This window comes from Lissotriton vulgaris, chromosome 4_1 (genome assembly GCF_964263255.1).
Source record: "Lissotriton vulgaris chromosome 4_1, aLisVul1.2, whole genome shotgun sequence".
Taxonomy (NCBI): domain Eukaryota; kingdom Metazoa; phylum Chordata; class Amphibia; order Caudata; family Salamandridae; genus Lissotriton; species Lissotriton vulgaris.
Window position 1 is genome coordinate 1,884,444,327 of NC_141691.1, and position 23,865 is coordinate 1,884,468,191.

Sequence of the window (23,865 nt, forward strand, 5' to 3'; positions counted from 1 at the left end):
GACAGAGTATCTGAATTAAACAGAGCACTCATACCCAGTCAACAGATCAGGGCTTGATCCATCACCGTTTTTTAGCTCACTGAACCATCCCAGCTCAGAACCTGGCTACATGCAAATTAGTCTGTCCCTGGCCCAGTGCATCATGGGAACAGGGCAGACCAAACTACCAAGCCAATTCTTATACTGGGAAGGAAACAAGCTTCCGGGGACCGGTTTCTGGAATTTCAGCCGTCTTCGGCCCGGCTTGCTTGAATCCTGATGGTGCAATGAGCAAGGGACTCACATCTGAGTATACCCTTCCACGCTTATGGTGGACAAAACGATTCAGAAAAGGGGGTGGTGATGGACAGAGTATCTGAATTAAACAGAACACTCATACCCAGTCAACAGATCAGGGCTTGATCCATCACTGTTTTTTAGCTCACTGCACCATTACAGCTCAGAACCTGGCTACATGCAAATTAGTTTGTCCCTGGCCCATTGCATCATGGGAACAGGGCAGACCAAACTACCAAGCCAATTCTTATACTGGGAAGGAAACAAGCTTCCGGGGACCGGTTTCTGGCATTTCAGCCGTCTTCGGCCCGGCTTGCTTGAATCCTGATGGTGCAATGAGCAAGGGACTCACATCTGAGTATACCCTTCCACGCTCATGGTGGACAAAACGATTCAGAAAAGGGGGTGGTGATGGACAGAGTATCTGAATTAAACAGAAAACTCATACCCAGTCAACAGATCAGGGCTTGATCCATCACCGTTTTTTAGCTCACTGCACCATCCCAGCTCAGAACCTGGCTACATGCAAATTAGTCTGTCCCTGGCCCAGTGCATCATGGGAACAGGGCAGACCAAACTACCAAGCCAATTCTTATACTGGGAAGGAAACAAGCTTCCGGGGACCGGTTTCTGGCATTTCAGCCGTCTTCGGCCTGGCTTGCTTGAATCCTGATGGTGCAATGAGCAAGGGACTCACATCTGAGTATACCCTTCCACGCTTATGGTGGACAAAACGATTCAGAAAAGGGGGTGGTGATGGACAGAGTATCTGAATTAAACAGAACACTCATACCCAGTCAACAGATCAGGGCTTGATCCATCACCGTTTTTTAGCTCACTGCACCATCCCAGCTCAGAACCTGGCTACATGCAAATTAGTCTGTTCCTGGCCCAGTGCATCATGGGAACAGGGCAGATCAAACTATCAAACCAATTCTTATACTGGGAAGGAAACAAGCTTCCGGGGACCGGTTTCTGGCATTTCAGCCGTCTTCGGCCCGGCTTGCTTGAATCCTGATGGTGCATTGAGCAAGGGACTCACATCTGAGTATACCCTTCCACGCTTATGGTGGACAAAACGATTCAGAAAAGGGGGTGGTGATGGACAGAGTATCTGAATTAAACAGAACACTCATACCCAGTCAACAGATCAGGGCTTGATCCATCACCGTTTTTTAGCTCACTGCACCATCCCAGCTCAGAACAATAACGGTGATGGATCAAGCCCTGATCTCTTGACTGGGTAAGAGTGGTCTGCTTAATTCAGACACTCTGTTCATCACCACCCCCTTTTTGAATCGTTTTTGGCCACCACAAGTGTGGCAGGGTATACTCAGACATGAGTCCCTTGCTCACTGCACCACCAGGATTTAAGCAAGCCGGGCCGACGACGGCTGAAATGCCAGAAACCGGTCCCCGGAAGCTTGTCTCCTTTCCGGTGAAGAATTGGCTTGGTAGTTTGGTCTGCCCTGTTCCCATGAGGCACTGGGTCAGACTAATTTGCATATAGCCAGGTTCTGAACTGGGGTGATGCAGTGAGCTAAATAACAGTGATGGATCAAGCCCTGATCTCTTGACTGAGTAAGAGTGGTCTGCTTAATTCAGACACTCTGTTCATCACCACCCCCTTTTTGAATCGTTTTTGGCCACCACAAGTGTGGCAGGGTATACTCAGACATGAGTCCCTTGCTCACTGCACCATCAGGATTTAAGCAAGCCGGGCCGACGACGGCTGAAATGCCAGAAACCGGTCCCCGGAAGCTTGTCTCCTTTCCGGTGAAGAATTGGCTTGGTAGTTTGGTCTGCCCTGTTCCCAGAAGGCACTGGGTCAGACTAATTTGCATATAGCCAGGTTCTGAACTGGGGTGATGCAGTGAGCTAAATAACGGTGATGGATCAAGCCCTGATCTCTTGACTGGGTAAGAGTGGTCTGCTTAATTCAGACACTCTGTTCATCACCACCCCCTTTTTGAATCGTTTTTGGCCACCACAAGTGTGGCAGGGTATACTCAGACATGAGTCCCTTGCTCACTGCACCACCAGGATTTAAGCAAGCCGGGCCGACGACGGCTGAAATGCCAGAAACCGGTCCCCGGAAGCTTGTCTCCTTTCCGGTGAAGAATTGGCTTGGTAGTTTGGTCTGCCCTGTTCCCATGAGGCACTGGGTCAGACTAATTTGCATATAGCCAGGTTCTTAACTGGGGTGATGCAGTGAGCTAAATAACGGTGATTGATCAAGCCCTGATCTCTTGACTGGGTAAGAGTGGTCTGCTTAATTCAGACACTCTGTTCATCACCACCCCCTTTTTGAATCGTTTTTGGCCACCACAAGTGTGGCAGGGTATACTCAGACATGAGTCCCTTGCTCACTGCACCACCAGGATTTAAGCAAGCCGGGCCGACGACGGCTGAAATGCCAGAAACCGGTCCCCGGAAGCTTGTCTCCTTTCCGGTTAAGAATTGGCTTGGTAGTTTGGTCTGCCCTGTTCCCATGAGGCACTGGGTCAGACTAATTTGCATATAGCCAGGTTCTGAACTGGGGTGATGCAGTGAGCTAAATAACGGTGATGGATCAAGCCCTGATCTCTTGACTGGGTAAGAGTGGTCTGCTTAATTCAGACACTCTGTTCATCACCACCCCCTTTTTGAATCGTTTTTGGCCACCACAAGTGTGGCAGGGTATACTCAGACATGAGTCCCTTGCTCACTGCACCACCAGGATTTAAGCAAGCCGGGCCGACGACGGCTGAAATGCCAGAAACCGGTCCCCGGAAGCTTGTCTCCTTTCCGGTGAAGAATTGGCTTGGCAGTTTGGTCTGCCCTGTTCCCATGAGGCACTGGGTCAGACTGATTTGCATAAAGCCAGGTTCGAACTGGGGTGATGCAGTGAGCTAAATAACGGTGATGGATCAAGCCCTGATCTCTTGACTGGGTAAGAGTGGTCTGCTTAATTCAGACACTCTGTTCATCACCACCCCCTTTTTGAATCGTTTTTGGCCACCACAAGTGCGGCAGGGTATACTCAGACATGAGTCCCTTGCTCACTGCACCACCAGGATTTAAGCAAGCCGGGCCGACGACGGCTGAAATGCCAGAAACCGGTCTCCGGAAGCTTGTCTCCTTTCCGGTGAAGAATTGGCTTGGTAGTTTGGTCTGCCCTGTTCCCATGAGGCACTGGGTCAGACTAATTTGCATATAGCCAGGTTCTGAACTGGGGTGATGCAATGAGCTAAATAAAGGTGATGGATCAAGCCCTGATCTCTTGACTGGGTAAGAGTGGTCTGCTTAATTCAGACACTCTGTTCATCACCACCCCTTTTTGAGTGATATTTACAAGCACAGGTAAAGCCACCCTGCATGACTTTACCTGTGCTTGTAAATACTGCCCCTTTTCACGCAACACTTTGCGTGTTAGGGGCGTGACATGGGTGTTGATATGGGTGATCCCATGTAACACCCATGTCCACTGATGCATTTTCAGATTTACGATAATCTGGAAATGCGTCAGAATGATTTGACACCTAGGGGTGGCGTAGCGAGGTACAACGAAGAGAAATGTTTTATTTCTCCTCGTTTTTTTCCTCTTTCAATGTGTGCTGCATTCTACAGCATGTATTGGAAGAGGAAATCACCTCAAATGATTGTTTTTGTGCAGGAAGGTGCACATAAATAATCTCCCCACGATGCAGGCATCCTTCCACCATGGTGCAAGGGTGCCTGCGCCGGCACAGGGGGTAGCACAGAGTTGCAACATACTGTTGTAAATATGTTACATCGCTGTGCTTCTAAACTAATGCAGCCTGGCGCAGCAAAATGACTTGCGGCACCACGCTGCCTTAGTTTTTTGTAAATCGGCCCCTTAGTCGGGAAGACAAATAAGGTGGCAAAGACTTGTGAAGTGCTATGATTGTCAAACAACAGAGTTTAAAGATGAAGCTTTCTAAGGATCGGGGAGGAAAGCAAGTGAGAGGGAAGGGAAACAAGACTTACAATGCAACTTTTACAACGCACTACCTTTACACAAAACTTTTACAACGCAATATCCATTACAACGCATGCAATTACAACGCAACCATTACAACGCATGTCACTACAACGCATACCACTACAACGCATGTCATTACAACGCATACCATTACAACGCATACCATTACAATGCATACCTACACTATCCAACACTTACCCTACTGTTGCACCCCCTGAAGTTAGAATAGTAATTTTTACCCCTACACTATCCAATACTTACCCTACTGTTGCACCCCCTGGAGTTAGAATAGTAATTTCTACCCCTACACTATCCAACACTTACCCTACTGTTGCACCCCATGGAGTTAGAATAGTAATTTTTACCCCTACACTATCCAATACTTACCATACATGCAATGTAATGGTATACGTTGTAATGGTATGCGTTGTAAATGTAGTATGCGTTGTAAAGGTAGTTTCAAAGAATTCGTTGTAATGGCATGCGTTGTAATGGAATGTGTTGTAATGGATGTTGCGGTGTAAAAAATGCGTTGTAAAGGTATGTGTTGTAAAAGTATGCGTTGTAACGACATACATCCGAGAGGGAAGATTACAAATTAGCCGAGCGGCAGTTTTGGACCACCTGCAGTTTGGACAGCAGAGAGTCGTTTGCTGAGGTCAGCAAGGCATTTCCATTGTCCAGGGGACTGGTGTTGAGAGCCTGGACAAGAGTCTTCCTAGCGGTATCTGGAAACCACAGAAAGGCTTTTTTCAAGAGCCTCATGGTAGTGAAGCAGATGCCTCAGTTGGCGCTAACTTGATCTTTCATAGTTGATATTACATCACTGATGACTTCTGAAATCTATAGCAGTACATACTCCACTTTATCCTTTGATTTCCTCATCCACGACTTTGCTTGACCTTCAGGAGAGCTCTGGGTGGAAAAGATGGGACTTATGGGAGAACAAACACCGCACATAGATCTAGCATCACAGATCAGAGTGACAAAGACAGCGAAACTTGCCTCCCAATAGTTACTCTATCAGTCGAAGGTCTTCGGTGGACAATAACTCCATTATTTATCCTTCTCCAAGTATGATTCTTTAATGATGTCTATAAAATGTATGCATTGTGTGACTCACAGAGGTGTGAACAACTACAATGTTACTTAAAATCTCGCTGTGATATGATGCCTTGCAGTACCATACCTGCCAATGTACAAACTAATGCCACCGTGTGAGGAGGGGGCGGGCCTCGTGTCAAGAGCTACCCATGACACACTCTGCCCCTCATTAAGTCCCCTGATCCCACCAACACCAGTGCCTCTCCCAGAAAAATAAAGACAAAGGGTCATTGAGGCTGTCGCCGATGTCCTGGACTGTTTACAGTGGTTTTCATCTCATTTTTCTGCCACCGTGTGATTTCGGCTCCTCAGCCAGTGACAGTGTGACACGCGGTGGCACCATGTGAGTTGGCAGGCATGAAGTACAGGCAGACCATCAGCTATTTACGTCAAATAATTTTGCAAATGTGAAAGTTTTCTTGGAAGGCACTTTAAAGGAAGAATCATAACCACGGTGGTTTTGTGCACTTACGACTTATTGTTATTGCTGTTCCGCTCGTAAATTAATGATCACATATCGTGAAGGAGATTGCATGAGCATTGGGGCTACAGGCCCTGCTCAAAAATTATATTCCGAAATATGCTAAGGAGGGAAAAATCCCAAAAGTCCGGGAAATATATATCTTGTATTATTTATGTATGTGTTTTACAGCTATGGGCCACATGTGGGTGAAACATTTTGCAAAACAGCAATATTCCTTTCTTGTTTTTACAGCCCATCTTCCTGTGGTCAGTGTCACGGGCCGGTTCTCCCCTTCCCTGAGATCGAATGTCTTTATTGCACTGCCCTTGAAGCAATATTGAATCAGCGAAGTAGATTTCTTGCCGCAACTATTCGAGTTGTATCTAATGACTCCCTTTTTACGACACCATAAAACATCTCGCACAGAACACGCGGGTTTATTTGCCAACAGAGAATACACGGCGAGCGGTTCCTGCTGAGTCCTCAAGCCACCGGCCGCTGCTGTGCCTTTGATTGAGATGTTTAAAATCCAATTAGGCGCCCTTCACCCAGGCCTTCCCTTGCAGGGAGCAGTGCTGAGCACGTGCAGGTGACGAGCCCACGCACGAGCACACGTCTCTTGGAACAGCAGACCCAGACAACGCCATGCAGAGTAAGAGAGTTCCTGCCTTGTGTGTTTAAAATAAAATACCAGCTGTGAGAGTAAGAAAGGAATACATGTTATGCATGGACAATTCACTCTCTCATGATTGACACTATTAATTGACACTAGGAAGACCCCCACCCAACAAGAGCAAAACAATGCAAGGACAAAACCAGCCCTACTTCTATTTGAAAAACAAATACTACTACATCCCGCCTTGCTTTGAAAGTAAACAGTGGCTGCGGTTGGAGTCCTTACCATGTGGCACGCGGCGTCGAAGGAGGTCCCTTGGAGCTACTGGAGCCTCCACTTTTTCCCCACTAGCAAAGATCAGGAGATTTCTCTCTGCCGGGTCATAGACCAGCCATTAACAAATGCGTAAAATATAAAGATGGAGACGGTCCATAGCTGCCCCGGTGCTCATTCTCTGAGAGCTCAGCCTACTAATCTTCAAAAGACTGCTGGCCACTTGACTTGCCAAGCTTGAGAGAGAGCATAAGAGGACGCAACCCCTCAAGTGGCCAGACTCCTGCGGCGTGCAGTCGCCCCATCCCATACTAAAAGTGGCATATATTTATAAGGCCATGGAAAACCACGTAACGTGGCTTTACATGGCCTTATAAATATGCCAGTGACACATTGCGCCACCGGAATGTCAAAAATGGGTGATCCAGCAGCACAAATGCACCCTGTGAGTTGAAACTAGGAAGGCCCCACCAAGGGCAAAACAATGTGAGGACAAAACAGCCAGACTTTTGCTTGAACGAAAATACTACTACATCCCGCCTCGCTTGGAAACACTCTACTGGCTTCGGTCGGAGTCCTATACATTTGGCATGCGCCGTTGACGTAGGTCCCTTGGAGCTATGGAGCCTCCAATCCTTTCCCCACTAATCATAGATCAGTAGATTTCTCTCTGGCAGTTCACAGACCAGCCATTAACAAATGTGTAAATTATAAAGATGGGAGTAGGTCCATGGGTGACCACGGTGCTCATTCTCTGAGAGCCCAGACTACTAATCTTCAAACGACTGTGGCCACTTGACTTGCCAAGCTTGAGAGAGAGCAAAAGAGGATGCAACCCTTTAAGTGGCCAGACTCCTTCTGTGTGCAGTCGCCTCATTCCATGTCTCACACTCCTCACTTCACAGTTTTCTTCACCTGGGGGGGCAACATGAAGTAACAAACTTATGGGGCAATAGATGGAGCACCCTCTGCCCAGGACTTGAACAAGGAGCTTCAAACCTTTCAAGCCCAATTAAATCCACTTAATGTAAGGTTCACATAGTCCAGAAATGGTGCTTCTATTGTCAGAGATCCAACAAAACACAATTTTGCCTATAATTTGTTTGCCTTTTGCAGTAATTCTGCACTACCTATAGGTGGTGCTGTAGGGCGTCTGCCTAGGCTCACCTTATAGAAGTGCTGGTCCAATGTGGAGTACAAAAAAATGCTTCTTTAGTCAGGATTGGGAATACACATTAAGTACAGGATTAGGTTTAGGTTAGCTAAAGTATGGTCCAACAGCAAAAAGGTGCTTGTCAGTCCAGTATCCTTATAGAACTGGAAAAGCTGCTGCGCACACACACACTGACAGTTTCACATTCCATCAGTAGCATTAATGCTCAGGACTGAGTGGGGACATGTAGAGCACCAAGCAAGGATAGGCTCACCACAAACCTATCAGCACATTGTCATAGTCCCTCCTGGGACTATGCCTACAGTATCCTCCTCTCAGAAGGCAAAGGAGGCCTATAAACTCTTTAACCCCTTGTATGCTGATGACGGAACCACTTCGTCATCAGCTGCAGTGGCGCTGTGCTGATGACGGAGCAGTTCCGTCATGGCCCGCCCGCCGCTCATGCGTGGCGCGAATTCCGCGCCTGAGCTGAGCTTTCTATTGAGCGGGCGGGGCCATGACGGAACCGCTCTGATGAATTTTGATTCTTATTGATCACCTAATCAATTTTACTTCTAATCAAATTTTTGTATTCTGCTACTATCTGACTGGATTGTGTTGTGTTTTTACAAAGTTGTTTACATAAAGATTCTAAAGAGAAATCTAAATAAATATGTTACATTGCTGAAAATAAACAAGCTATTGGTAAGCTTGGGAGATAAAACAGAGAGGGAGGGACATGTTTTCATGAAATGTTTAGATAACGAGATTGGGTTTTAATGATCCACATCATTATTGATGGCTGTGCTCCATGGGGTTGTCAACGATCTGAGAAAAGTGGAATAATTTCATGTGAAAGTCATCAGCCAGCATTCTGGATGGCTATGTGAGTTATAGAAATGAACTTACCTCATGTGAAACTAGAGCTAACTGAGCTAGGTAAAAAGAATAGCATGGCTGGTGAGTTCCTGGTGACCTGAAGATGCAACTGCTGAGCTTAATAGAGCAGTCTCAGGTTGTTGGTCAATTTTTATTCTAAATGTTTTGGTTGCATTATTTGCTAGAGTTTTTCCATACATGTGATTGTATCAGCCTAAAACTCTTGACATAAAATGAAAAATATTTTAACAGTTGTAATGGGCCCTTCATCTGAGATCTGACTCTTTGGCGTAACCCTATCTACTAGCATCCAACTAACGACAGTGCAAGTCCTTGTCCTTTTTTCACATAAAGGGGGCAATGTTCTCTTAGCTGGGAGTCTCCATTCACATTTTGTCCCCTCCCCCCCAAAAAGTTGTTGTTGTGATGAAACTGCCAGTATACAGTCAAAATATCGAGTTTTTAATATCGAGTTACATTAATATCGAGTTAAAAATATAGAATGGACACAATATCGAATGGACAGAACATAGACTACAAAAATATTGAATGGAATAGCATAAATATCGAATCAAAAATATAGAATGGACAAAATATTGAATGGACAGAATATAGAAAACAAAAATATAGAATGACAGAATATAGACAACAAAAATATAGAATGGACAGAATATAGACAACAATATAGAATGGACAGAATATAGACAACAAAAATATCGAATTTGAGGTAAGTTAATATTAATTTTTTTCAAGTATTTTTTATGTTAGTATATGTGTGAAAAGTGTATATTTATTTTATAATTTATTTTAATTAATTAATTTTATGGTATTTAATATTTGCGCAATATAATTCTGTAGCGGGTTGTCGGTTTATAGGGGAATAGGGTGGGAAGTAATTTAATTATAAATAATTAAATATGTACATTTATTTATTGGTATTTTTTTAATTAATTGTTATTTAATATTTAATTGGTAATTAATTAAAATATAATTGGTAATTATTTTAATTAATAATTGATAATTATGTTAATTTTATTAATGTATTTTCTGTAGTGGGTTGTGGGTTTATAGGGGAATAGGGTGGGAAGTAATTTAAATATAATTATTTGAATGTTTAAATGAATTTATTGATATTAATTTTGAATTAATTGATATTTAAATTTTTAATTGGTAATTAATTAAAATATAATTGGTAATTAATTCAAATTAATTGATTAATTGATAATTATGTAAATTGTATTAATGTATTTTCTGTAGCGGGTTGTGTTTATATGGGAATAGGGTGGAAAGTAATTTAATTATAAGTAATTACATTTTTAAATGTATTTATTGGTTTTTATTTGGAATTAATTGATATATACATTTTTAATTGGTAATTAATTAAAATATAATTGGTAATTAATTTAAATTAATAGTTTAATTGTTAATTATGTTAATTTTATTAATTTATTTTCTGTAGCGGGTTGTGGGTTTATAGGGGAATAGGGTGGGAAGTAATTTAATTGTAAATAAATAAATATTGTTATTCATTTATTGGTTTTGTTTTGTTGTAATTTTTAATAATTTTCTAATTGTTAATTAATTAATTGTTAATTGGTAAATAATTTGTATTTATAGGTAATTATTTGTAATAATTATTTTTATTTGTATTTCTAATTGATTAATTATTATATTATATAAAATTATTAATTACTTTTGATTAATTAGCATTTGGTATTAATATTAAATTTATTTTTATTCATATATGAAGTATTTACTTTCCCTACTGTTGCACTCTCTGGAGTGTGAATAGTAATTTTTACCCCTATGCTATCCAACGATTTCCCTACTGTTGCACTCTGTGGAGTGGGAATAGTAATTTTTACCCCTACGCTATCCAAAGCTTTCCCTACTGTTGCACTCTCTGGAGTGGGAATATTATTTTTTACCCCTACGCTATCCGACGCTTTCTCTACTGTTGCACTCTTTGGAGTGGAATAGTAATTTTTACCCCTACCTAGGCTATCCAACGCTTTCCCTACTGTTGCACTCCCTGGAGTTGGAATAGTAATTTTTACCCCTACGCTATCCAACGTTTTCCCTACTGTTGCACTCACTGGAGTGGTTAGAGTAAAGTTTACACTTTCCGCTATCCTACGGTAAAAATATGGTAATTATTATATTAATATTACATTTATATATATATATATATATATATATATATATATATACATATATATATATATATATATATATATATATATATATATATATATATATATATATATATATATATATATATATATATATATATATATATATATATTAACAAATTAATTTGTAATTTTTTTTAACTTACATTAATTATTTATTAATTTTCAGGTTATTTAAGTATTTTAAGTATGTTTAAGTTAATTATATTTATTATTTCATAAATTTTTAATTAATTTAAAGCATTTTAAAAAATTCGATATTTTGACTAACTATATTTTTTACATTGATATTTTTCATTCGATATTTTTGTACTTACCTGTTTGGAGATAGGAGGTCGATATTTTAGTATTCTATATTTTTACCTCGATATTTTTGTAACTCGGTATTCTTGACCTCGATATTATTTCAGTGATCCGAAACTGCCTTCTGTTATTGTGGTGTTCACATGATCTAAAATAGGGTGGCATCAGGTACCTAAGTGCCCTATATATTTTATTATTAATCAGTCTGGTTGCTCATCGGGGAGACGGATCATTTAATGCTTTTAAACAGCTTTATACAGCTTTCAACAGGAGTAGGTAGTTTGCAGCCAGCAGTGACGTTTTGGTATTGAATGCAGTTGTGCTTTTGTTTCAAATACCTCATTACAGATTGGAGTCAGCGAATTTGACTTCAGTCCATATGGATTTAAGCCAACAATGGGATGAAAGTCAGCCTGACTTACATTGACTTTCAAAGTCAATTTTCTCTCTAGCCATCTTGGCCACGCCAGCAGTCATTTCACTGTAAGCTTCTGTACTTGCACAGAGAAAATCACAATGAATTATCGGGTGCTGTTCATTACAGAAATGCTTTATTTCTATGGATTTAAACTCAGTGGATGGCCAATGTTTTCTATCTGGTTGTCTTTGTGACTGTGTCTGAATATGAAACCAAAGGGAATCGCGGATAGCATGTTACCTGCACGTATGTGTTCACGGAGCTCAGTAGTTTACTGTTTCCCGTTGCTTTTTAGCGAGTTCATGAGTTCAGTTCAGCATAGTGTTCCACTTTGGCAAACGATAGAGGCTGATAGACAAGCAGAACAAACAGACAGAGAACACTCTCAACAGGTATTCCTATTCGTGTAAGTAATTACCTGTTTATTCTGGATAAACAGGCTTTCTTGTTCTTCAGAAGGATCAAACTTGGGCTGTAACATATTTGTCTTTGGCACATGAGATAGGTTCCACTATTTTTGACACCCCAAAAATATCAATCAACCGATTAGGATTTATAAAGTGCGGCTATTCACCCGATTGGGTATCCAGGCGCTTGCACGGCTGTCTGTGTCTATGTAGAGTATTTGCAGAGCTGGACTGTTACTCCTGGCGCTAAATGCAGGAAGAGCGATCAGCTGGAAATAGGAGGTGGAAGACTTAGGAGCTGGAAAAGAGCCAGGTCTTACGTTTTTCCCGAAACATAGGTGTAGCCTTGATGCACCTTAGTGTCAACAAAAGTTTGTTCCATAGCGAGGGGCCTAGGAAGGAGAGAGAACTGCCCCCTGACCTTGCCTTCCTGACCCGCGGACTTTTGCAAGACATAGATTTACAGAACGAAGATTTCTCTGGGGAGTATAGAACTTAATTCAATCTTGTAGATAGCCCGGGCCAGTTCATTGGAAAGCTTTCTGGGCACAGAGCAATGTCTTAAAGATGATCCTTTTTTTAACATTTGATTGGTTATTCATGTTTTTTTTGTTGATGCCGATGCTTCATTCTGCAATGTACCGATTATTATATTCATGTATGCAGAAAACTGGAAAAAGAAAACTTACAAAAAAAAAAGATGATCCTTTTTCTCACCAGGACCCAGTGAAGACTCTGAGGAAGACGTGTAGCATGGGAGTTACAGGGTAGCCAGACAATTGTTTGGGCTGCTACATTCTGACCCAGCTGCAGCCTATCAATCAGGTATTTATGCAGGCCTATGTGTAATCTAATTGGCATCACTGACCCAGGGCCGAAACCACTTGAAGGCCACTTTGCAGGGCAGAATCTTTGCTGGACCCACTTTCCCTGCATCGCCTGAGTCCTCCCGCTGCCGCGCTAACATCGCAGGCGGCCGCCGAGTGGAGGACTCGGCTACCCAGGACACCTTGCGGCGGCGCCTGGAGGTGCGGTAAAGGTCGGCGTCCCCCGCAACGCGGCACGCGAGCGGGCCGCCCACGGCCGTCGGAGGCCGGAAGAGGCTGGGCTGGGACCCCCCTCTGTCATCTACGCAGCTGCCATTTCAAGTAAGACATTCTGTTACAACTACCACTTGTACTTCCTATCCCTTTGCTTCTGTGCCGTACCTGTATTGACTATCCGAACAATATAACAAGGCACAGTGGGTCATGGCCTATATTCGATTTCCGAGACTGCAAGTTATTCGTTTTCCCAAACTTCATGAACCATGAACAATATGGGAAAATCCCCGATAGTGAAAACGACTAACAAAGGAACCCTGGATCACTTTTTTAGGGCGCTTCCAGATGCTGAAAGGGAGGACTCTCTTGCCGAGCGACGGGCTGACAGACGCCGCTCCATTGAGCATATAAAGAATATGCGCGCATCTTTGCCATCTACTCTTCCCAATACGCCGGCCCAGGATGGGATCACCACATCTCCTGTAGCCTGCGAATCTTCTAGAAATGACAGTATTCCACTGCTTCTTCAAGATCGACCTACCTTAATTGACTCTATTAGTGACTCTATTAGTGATAAAATCAGTCAATTAAGTGTTATTATTGCTACGTCACAATGTAATGTGTCCCCTCTCCCTCAGTCTCAGCCGACCTCATCAACTTCTGTGGCGGAGATTTTTCATACAGAAACTAACTCTATTAAGATCAACTCCGCCCCTCGTAAAGGCCCCCCCCCCCGTCAAAAAGAAGGAGAAAGTGTGGTAGTACTACTCGGGGTAAACTGAGCAGGAATATTCAAACGTCTAATCACGACCCCAAAAATAGCCCTGCCTTACCAACCCTACAGAACCTTATGATACCGGCCCGCATGCTCCAGAACTTCTTCCCTCTAAGGCTACCCCTAACTCTGAGATTGTGGGGTTCATTGAGCACATAGTAAGATCTCTCATCCTCCCAGTAATAGAGAGACTGAAACAAATGACTGCCCAGCTAGGTTCCTTAGAATAAGTGGTCAGGGAGAACATAGTAGCAAATAAGGTCCAACCAGACTCCGTCCCACCAACGTTACCTTCGGTAACGATAGCTCCAACTTCAGCACCTGTTATTGGTAAAAATAGGGCACCTCCATCTTCGTTATCTGCACCTTTAAAACCTGCTTCTGTGGTAAAAATGGGTGTTAAAAATAACAATCTCCCCCCCCCCCTAAAAAGACAAGGGCAAAGACCACTAATCCCTCCAATTCAAATCCTGCACAAACAAGAGCGCCACAAGTATCACAGACAGCACCTGCTCTTAGGGATAATAACACACAGAGGGGTGGGAATGTTTCAAAGCATCAATCCATGCCTGCTCAAGGTGCACGGCCAAGTCATTTTGAATTAAGTAAGCCTAGGATTAGGCCTGTAGATCTCCCTCCGGAAGCGGTTCCTTACGTGGTCGTCTTAACAGGCGTCCCACCCTTAGAGGAAGGCAAGACGGAAAAGTTCTTCCAATTGAAAAACAAAGTCCTGCATTGGCTCTGTCAGAATCGTCCACTCCCTCCGTCCTTGAATGGTGAAATCATCCATGTCAGACGTCTCCCCTGGTTGGGCTGTCGTAGAAAAGATCTACCGGGTGATATCATCATTGTTAATTTTTCAGATAGTAGAGCTGTGAATCACATTTTAACTGATTTCCAGGACAGTGGACTAGGGGGTATTACAACACGTGAACTGACTTTCTTCTACCCAAGATCAGCAGTAGAATTCATTCCAAACCGGGGATTACAAACTAGCTATCCTAATAATTGTCCTAGGTCTACTCAGAATCGCTGCGTTTTTAGCAGTAATGGCTACAATGGCTATAACCCATTCTATTGGTCTGAACCCTTCCAAACGTTTAATAGATTTAACCTTCTATCAGACCTGGACGCTAATGACTGACTGGTTCACTCACCAAAGCTTCCAGTTTCCCTGTCCCCCACACCCCCGAAATGCATTAATGTAGTAAATCAAGAACCCTTATCCCTTTCCCTCACCAGGGCTGTGGAGGTGACCCACCTGTGTGCGCAGGAGACCTTCAACTCTCTTCCAATTGCAGCAACTCCAGGCAAGGGCTTACATAGGAGCCTGACTAAACCTCTAGCTGTAGACTTTGTAATTGAGGGGGGTTCGGTAAGACCTGACCTATCCCTCAACTTGATATTCTGGAATGTAAACGGTTTGCGTACTAAGGTAGACCTTCCATCTTGGCTCTTTAGTATTAAGGCTTACAACATCTTATGCCTGCAAGAAACTTGGCTAACTGTTCCCATTCACCTGCAAGGCTATAAAACCTTTAATTTCTCTGCCCAACCTTCCTCATATGGTAGAGCGAAAGGTGGTTTGGTGATTTACGTCTCAAATGATTTGCAAATCACCAATATTAAATTAACGAACAGCAATCCCCACTTCCAGATCCTTAAAATAACACCAAATAAAACACACGTGCTTTATATAGTGAATTTCTATAACAACCTCTCTCCAAAGGATGTATTACCAGTTCTGGAAAATATTTCCCTGTTTTTAATGCAGGAGCGGCTCAAAAATCCTACCTCTACTATAGGCATTGTCTGGGGAGGGGACTTTAACTTAAATCTTTGTAAGGATGGGGACGCAACCAATTGTGGTATTGTTGATGAGTCAGGCCTTAGTTTAACACATTTCCCTCACACGAAACTAGGGAACTCCCTTACTGAAATAATGTTTAACTTAGACATGGGCTTTGCAAATGAGCTAGTATCCCCTCCTGTGCCTTTTACCCCGACATTTAATGGCAGGGGTCTATCAACTCTGATTGATTACATCCTGGTGTCCCAAGCCACTAAAGAGCAACTATGTAGCTTTCGAACAGGCACCAACGCCAGTAGTGATCATTTTCCCAATACTCTTACTATCACTATCCCTAATAAGTCTGTATTACGTAGCAAGCAAACACTCTTACCACAGGAGTCATTAAGAGTAAATAAACTGAATGGGTACGCAATTAAATGGGACAAAGTGAATCCTGAAAAGGTTACTTCTGCAGTACTGAAACGTGCTCTTCCATCTGTTGAAGTGTGCCTAAGCCCACAGTCGGACCCTGCCCAGGTATTGACTGGTTTTTTTGCCATCACCACCGAAATTAAAAAAGAGTTGTTTCGCAAAATTAAGGGCCCCAACCAAACAAAAAAGGGATGGTTTAACCCCGCCACAAGGAGTGCTTACCTTTTATTAAAGAAAGCCCTGACTAGCACCGTTAGGGATAAGGGGGAAGTTGCTATGTTAAGAAAGCTTTATAAGCAAGAACTTAAATCCTGTAAGGTGGACATTAAGAAAGAACTATGGGGTAAGCTCCACCGCAGTTGTTCCCTTAAGGATTCAGCCACTTTTTGGCAAATAGTAAGAACACCTTTTTTAACCGATCAGCAATCAACTCCCCGGATAGAGGTAGCAGTGGGTGAAGCTGCTTGGGTTGCCCATTTTTCCAAGATTTTTGGCACCCTGGAGAATCCCCCAACACAGTTCCCCACGGCTATTCAGGAGTTGCCGGTTCCCCAAAATTGCCAAAGCAGAACTATTTCTTCTAATCTTAATTTTGATCTTGAAGAGGTACTTAATGCATTACAAGCCTCCAAGTGTGGCAAAGCACCAGGCCCGACGGCGTTCCCGTGGACATATTTAAAAATAACCTAGAATTATGGTACCCCATCCTCACAAAGGTCTTCGAAGCAGCCACTAAAATCGACCCACCCAAGTCTTGGACAACGTCTATACTGCTTCCGATTTTTAAAAAAGGCGACCGTAATAACCCTGCCTGTTATCGTCCTATCTCCCTCCTGGACTCCACAGGCAAGGTTATGGGTCGGCTTCTCCTTAAAAGACTCTAAGACTGGGCCGAATGTAACCAAGTGATTTCTGACCTGCAGTTTGGCTTCCGAGAGGGCCTGGGGACAGTGGAGCAGGCTCTAAACCTATCTCTGCTGATAGGTAAATATGTTGGGGCAAAAAAGGGGAGGCTGCATCTAGCATACGTCGATCTTTCGGCGGCTTTTGATTGCGTCTCCCACAGCAAACTCTGGAAACTCCTCTTGTCCATGGGGGTAGATTCTCCCTTGGTATATTTTATCCAAGAGCTTTATACGGGGGCCACAGCTAAAGTACGGTATGGTACGGGGGGGAAACTTACAACATCTTTCCCAGTAGCCAAGGGTGTCAGACAAGGGTGCGTACTGGCACCCTTCCTTTTCAATCTCTACACGAATGGATTGGAGGTTGCGATGCTTGAAGGTAGCAAGGACCTGCCAATGATAGGCCGTCGTCCAATACCCGCATTGCTCTACGCGGACGACCTGGTCATCATGGCCAGGACCCCTCGCCAACTCCAACTCCTTCTTGATAGATACAGCATTTTCATGGCAAGTTTAGATTTAAATGTAAACACGAAGAAAACATTTGTTATGCATTTGGGGAAACGCATTAAACACCTTGGCGGCGCTCAGATCAATAATATTACCCTGGAAAGCGTAAACTCATACCCTTATTTAGGAATCCAGATAGACAACACTTCTACCTGGCGTCCAGCACTCTTAGCCAGAAAGATGGGGTTCCTTAGAGCTACAACAGCCTTGGTTACATTTGCCCAAAAACCGGGTCAGCGCCCCTCACAGGAACTCATCCAGATCTATAGGGCTAAGTGCTGCCCAGTGGCAATGTATGGGGCAGGGGTATGGGGGCATGTAAACTCGGATTCTATCCAGAAAGTAGAAAACGGCTTTCTGCGGTGTCTATTGGCAGCCCCAAAAAGCTCCCCAACCTTCGGTTGTCATATGGAGTTGGGTCAGGACTATATTACCGATCTTATTGCTGTCGAACCAATTCTTTTATGGCACCGTCTTTGGCAAACTTTAGAATGTAAACTGACACGCTTACTTATTTCTGACTGCCTCATACTGGAAAAGTGGAAAAATATCCCATGGTTACTTTACGTTTATAATTTTCTCAGAGATGTAAACATGGAAACAGCCTTTCTAACCCCCGAGACCATAACTGAAGTTTCCCGTAAAAAACTGAAAAATGTGTGTCTGTCCCATCTCCGTGAGCTTCGTTCGGCATCTGAGATCTTAAAACCAACAAATCTCCATCTAGTCTCGGTGCAAGTCTCACATGGGATTCAGCCATATCTACTAACCAGTGTCAATGCTTATGATAAATATCTTCTGACGCGATTCCGGTTTAATACTTTCCATCGGCAGTTAACTTTTCCGAAGATAAAAGACTGGTCTAGCACCCTGTCCTGTTGCCCATGTGATGGGCAGTCAGAGCAATCGTTACTGCACATAGTCTTTTTTTGCAGCTATTATGAATTTCCACGTAAGCGGTGGATTATCCCTTTGGTGAAATTCATGGGCTTGCGACATTGCCGTCCGGCCCTTCTTGCCCTACAATGTTTGGACATTGAGTATTACATCGTCCCAATAGCCCGATTTATAAAAGTGTGTGTTAGATATCGCGCAAACTATGACTCTGTGTAAAATGTAAAATGATAGACTGTGTTCTGGGGTCGTAATAGAAACTAATGGCTTTATAAGTGTGCTGATGTCTCTGTTTATGTGTCTTTTTTATATGAATTCTTGCTGCTAATGATTGGTTACGGTTCTTTTTACTACAAAATGTATCTTACCCGTGTTATATTTTGTACTAAATATTTTAACGATTTTAAATAACGCTTTTAATCATCTGTATACTTTTATGGACACAAAACTGTATCCGAATAAAGTTTTATTTGATTGATTGAGTCCATTCCTATAGTGCACCCTTGATGTTATCTGAGCTTGGATAACTTTTTGGCTGGCCGCAAAGGACAAAAGATACAGGAACTTTCACAGCAAATGAAGTAGGGCAAAACAAGTACACACCACCAAACTGATTTGGGTGCTTATTCGAACGCCAGCTCTTGAGGGCCATTTGGACTTACAGAAGTGAGGTGATGGTCCAGAAGTGCGTGGGGTGGCTGGTCCAGCTCTTTGCTGCAATGTGGGAGAAGGAGTGTCCTCCACTTCTACTTCGGTAGATAAGGGGAGTATGGGTAAGTAAGAGGGAGGCAAAGCATAGTCTACTCAACTACCAACAACATCCTGTATTGGAACTCAATAACTTATCAGTAAAAGTGAAGTAGTGTGGCTCACTGGTTAGAGGCGGCAGACCCGAGAGCAGAGGACGGCCCGGGACCAGGGTTCGATTCCTGACGCGGCAGGTTTCTGGACCAGGGTCAGCGGACTCGATAATTCTCTCGCCTCGGTGCCCACTCTGATCAGCGATCACACTCGGTAACTCTGGGCACTAGCTTGCCTCATCTTCACTAACGGCCCCACCAGACCGCCGGGGATGCCTGGTCTCACCCTGGAGATACCCATTAAGGGACCATCTCTCAGGGAAGCCAGGAAGGGTTTCGCAGCGGTCGAAGCGCGGAGGTTCCCCTTTGGGAGTGATTCCAGCGCTATATAAGCACACAATTAATTAATTAATTAATAACATGTTAGATATGTTGTGATGGTCCAAAGGGCTATCTTCTTTTTGCTAAAAAACATCTCTGTTAAAATACAGTGACATACCTACAATGTACTTCATGACATTTATGTCCAGCACATTTCAATGCAGATAATGTTAAGTCCAGTCCTTCAAATACTCAGTCTGATTGCAGACTGAGTATGAGAGGATGAGAAAGAAATACATTAGTTCAATTTTGGTGTTCACCCTGCATATTGTTGTAGGGTTTATACTGGGCCCAAATATAACTCTCACTCTATTTTATTCACCATAACTCACTTATATACTCTTTGACCACCTATCACACACAATTTGCTCTCTGACGGATCTTGTTCTGTGCTGAAAGGGACTAGACATTCGGAGGATGAGCAGTTATCCAATGAAGACCAGGAAGAAGATCATTGCTGACTTTAAATGTTATTTCACGTAATGTAGAAAATTCAAAGTTCAAAAGGATATAAATCAAATGTTTTATCCACAAAGAAATGAATGAGTCAGAATCGGCAGGATTTCGTTTAAAATGTTTAGTTATTCATTAAGAGATAAAGAATATCAAATAGGATACAACCCTGGTATTAAATTCGAAATAGATTTAATCAATTTGCAGAGGATAAGGGATGACAATAGAAGTCTTGCTTAGCCGACGTAGATAGGACTCATACAGCATTTCAGAATTGTCTAAAAAGCCTACTTTACTATTAAAGGCGACTTTTAATTACAATTCTTTACATCCAAAATCGACCTGTCTACCTGCTCCCAATTGGAAGTTATAGCTTATTATAGCTTATATATAATGAAGTAACTCCAATGCTATGCTACGGGAAAAGCAGTTATTGCATAAGTAATCACTATCAAGACAGGTAAAACGTAAAAGTGCATGTTCAAAATTTTAAAATAGACTGCCCCTCTCCTCTGGGCTGTTCAGGGACTACCCTAGGGGTGACCTATATGTACTAATAAAGAGAGTTTGGGCCTGGCAATAGGTTTATTTTGCCAGGTTGAAATGGCATTTTAGAACTACACACAAAGGCTGCAATGGCAGGCCGGAAACATGTTGAAAGCAGGGCCTGACTGGCTGAGTGGGCACAGGGCAATCCTCCCGTGCACCGCACAGGTGGGGGCTGGTTTTGAGCCCCTGGGGGCCGTTTTTGTAACAAGGCCGTTTTTGCAGCATACCTGCAAAATCGGCCCTGTAACAGAATCGTCCGAAAACCGGCCCTGGCAAAGAGCTCGGCCGCATCCCCAAACCCCAGGTGGGGGAGGGGGCCGGCGGAGCACTTTGTCAGGGCCATTTTGGTTCCCAGTCCGGCCCTGGTTGAAAGGGCTTCTTAACCCCTTGCATGCTCATGACGAGCTGAGCTTGCCATGAGCTACAGTGCTCCGGTGCTCATGATGGGCTGAGCTCGTCATGGCCTTTAGAACGCTCGCACGCTGGGCTAATTCCCCTGCTGTGCTGAGCGTTCTGAAGAAACGGGTGTGGCAGTGACGAGCTCAGCTCGTCATGAGCACAGGGCTGAGCTTGTCATGAGCACTGGGGCGCTGCACGCACTCCCCCTCCCCCCAGCACAGCAGGGGAATGTGCCCAGCAGGGAAGGGGTTAAGTGGGTGGCACAAACAGTGCTGCAGTCCCACTAGTAGAAGTTCATTTATCATTTAATTTACAGGCCCTGGGGACAAGTAGTGCCGCTTTACTAGGGTCTAAAAAGTAAATTAAATATGACAATTGGGTGGAGGCCAATTCTACCATGTTCAAAGTAGAGAGCACAAGCACTTTAGCCTTGGTCAGCAGTGGTAAGGAGGGCAGAGTCCTAAAACCAGCAAAAACAAAGCCAGCAAAGCAGGAGACAAAATATTAGGGGAGAACTACGCCAAGGAGGCCAGGTCTAACAATCATCATTAACAACGGAGGAAGTCACCAGCACTTTGTGCACCAAATAAATTGTGCTGCTTTGGGCCAGGTTGTTCTAGAATAGAGCTTCTATTTCGCATCCTGCTTGTGACCTCAGTCTTCCCTACTGTCTGTGTGGATCTAAATGCACGTGGCATTGTAGCGGGTGCTCATCTCCAATGTTTGCAAAGTTTGAATGACCCAGCTATCCAACCGCATCGGCCCACCAGCCAAATAGACGAACTGGCTTCACTGAGTGCTTATCACACTTTGCAAAATGGTATACTACTGATACCAGGGAAAGCGAGTTAAATGGAAAAGAGATGTTCAATTACTTCATTCCTATTCGAAAGGCATAAGGATCTCCCATTTCAGATCCCTCCAATTCCTTACGCAGCTGGAGTAAAACTCACTTTCTTACAATAATATGCTTGCTGGGCAGCAGGTAAATACACAATAACCATCCCTTACAGAACTGTAAGCCTCAGGAATCACTATATAGTGCATGCCAAGTTAGGAAATGACAGGTAGTGCTCTGTTTTTAGGGGGCGAGCTGCTCATCCTCTCAGAGTGCTTCTGTAACTTTAAAATGTAGGATTTCTACAAGTCGTAAACCTTTTTTTTTAATCAATTCAATAAATATAAATCAATGTACTTTATATTAAATAATTATTCTTAACCTAATACTAAACCTTATTCCTAATTATTTAAATTAAATTAAATTAAAATGAATGAAGTACTTATCCTTAGGCATACGTTAACATTAACCTAAACTCTTTAAGTTAATTTGGTTACAAGTTAACCATTACCTAACGCCAACCTTGAACCCTAATTTTAATAAATGAATTCAATGCAATTAATTAAACTAATATAAAACTAAAATTAAATTAAATTAAATTTTTAACCATAAGCCTACCATAATGATTTTATTCGTATAAATCATATAGCTTACCCTTTCATCCTTAAGTGAAATATAATATCTCAATATTAAGATACATTCATTGGTACTCACCTTTAAAATGTAGGAAAATTGTGTTGGTAAACTCTGTAGTGTTCACATTAATGTAGTGTCATCGTGTCCGTAGAGAAAGACGAATTTGGAATTTTAGTGTACAAAGCTCTGAAAAGAAACTGACAGGCAACCAGCTTTCTTCATGGTCCAATGTCGCGTCATTCCTGGAACTCTACCGCTGTGCCTGTCAAATCTGCATTACTTCTGAGTTATCAGAATACCACGGGAGACCCCCACGTGAACACAGTGGGCCAATGCATCTTCCTGTTTTGAAATTCGGTTCGATGTGTGGAGTAGAAAGAAAATGCGTCGGTACAATCTCTTCTATGGACCCAGCAGCACTGGGAGAGTTCAAGAAGGGGGGCTTGGGGGAGGGCAGCCGACCACCGGGAGGTCTCCTCCCCCGGGCGGTTTGGGAGATCTGGGTGGGGTATTCTTTCTAGCAGGTTCTTTGGGCGTTTTTGGGCTGGTTTTAGTTGTTTTGTGCGCTCCCCTATAAATGGGCGGGGCTCCTCGATCCGGGCACCATTTTAGGCTTGGTGACCTGGTGGCCGGTTGAGCTTAGAATTTTTGTGTGTCCATACTTTGGTAGTATTGTTCTTTTTCCTTGGTTAGTCTGATCCGATATCATGTCTGGTGAGGATTATCGCGTGTTGGAAGCTATTCGCCTGCTCAGCGAGGCTGGGCGTTTGGACCTGGTCATTGGCGACCGGGGTCGGGCCGAGACCCCGCGACCCCAGCGGGAGGCCTCTGCGGGGGTGTTGGCTGCGGTGGCAGCATGTTACTCCCCGAAACGTCGGAGACTGGATGGGGTAAGTGAGCGGGGTCGTTCTAGGACCCGTCGGGGGGGTTCTAGGGCCCGGAGGGGGAGTGATGCTAGTTCTTCTGACCCGGCCGTTTCTTTGAATTCTTCGTTGTTGGAGGGGGCTGGGGTTGGGGGTTTCCCTCTCGGGGAGGGGGAGGTTTCTGAGATCGGTCTGAGGGATAGAGCGGCCTCTGCTCCCGTTTTGCGGGGCCGTCGTGCTTCCAGGCAACGTGGTTGCACGCGGCGTTCGGCTTCTGCCTCCGCAGGGGTGGGGACTGACGTCACTCAGGCAGGGCGGGTGGAGGCCATTTTGGATGTGGTTTCTGTGGTGCAGCAACCGTTGCGGGGTGCCCCGGATCCGGATATTGAGGAGGTGGTCGCTCCCCTGAGCGTTATACGCCGCCATGTGGGGCAGGTCCCGGTGACGGTTGATGGTGGTGCGGTTGGTGAGCATGTCGCGCGGCCTTTGGTGTCTTCTGCGGGTGTCGGAGGGCCTGAGGGCCGTG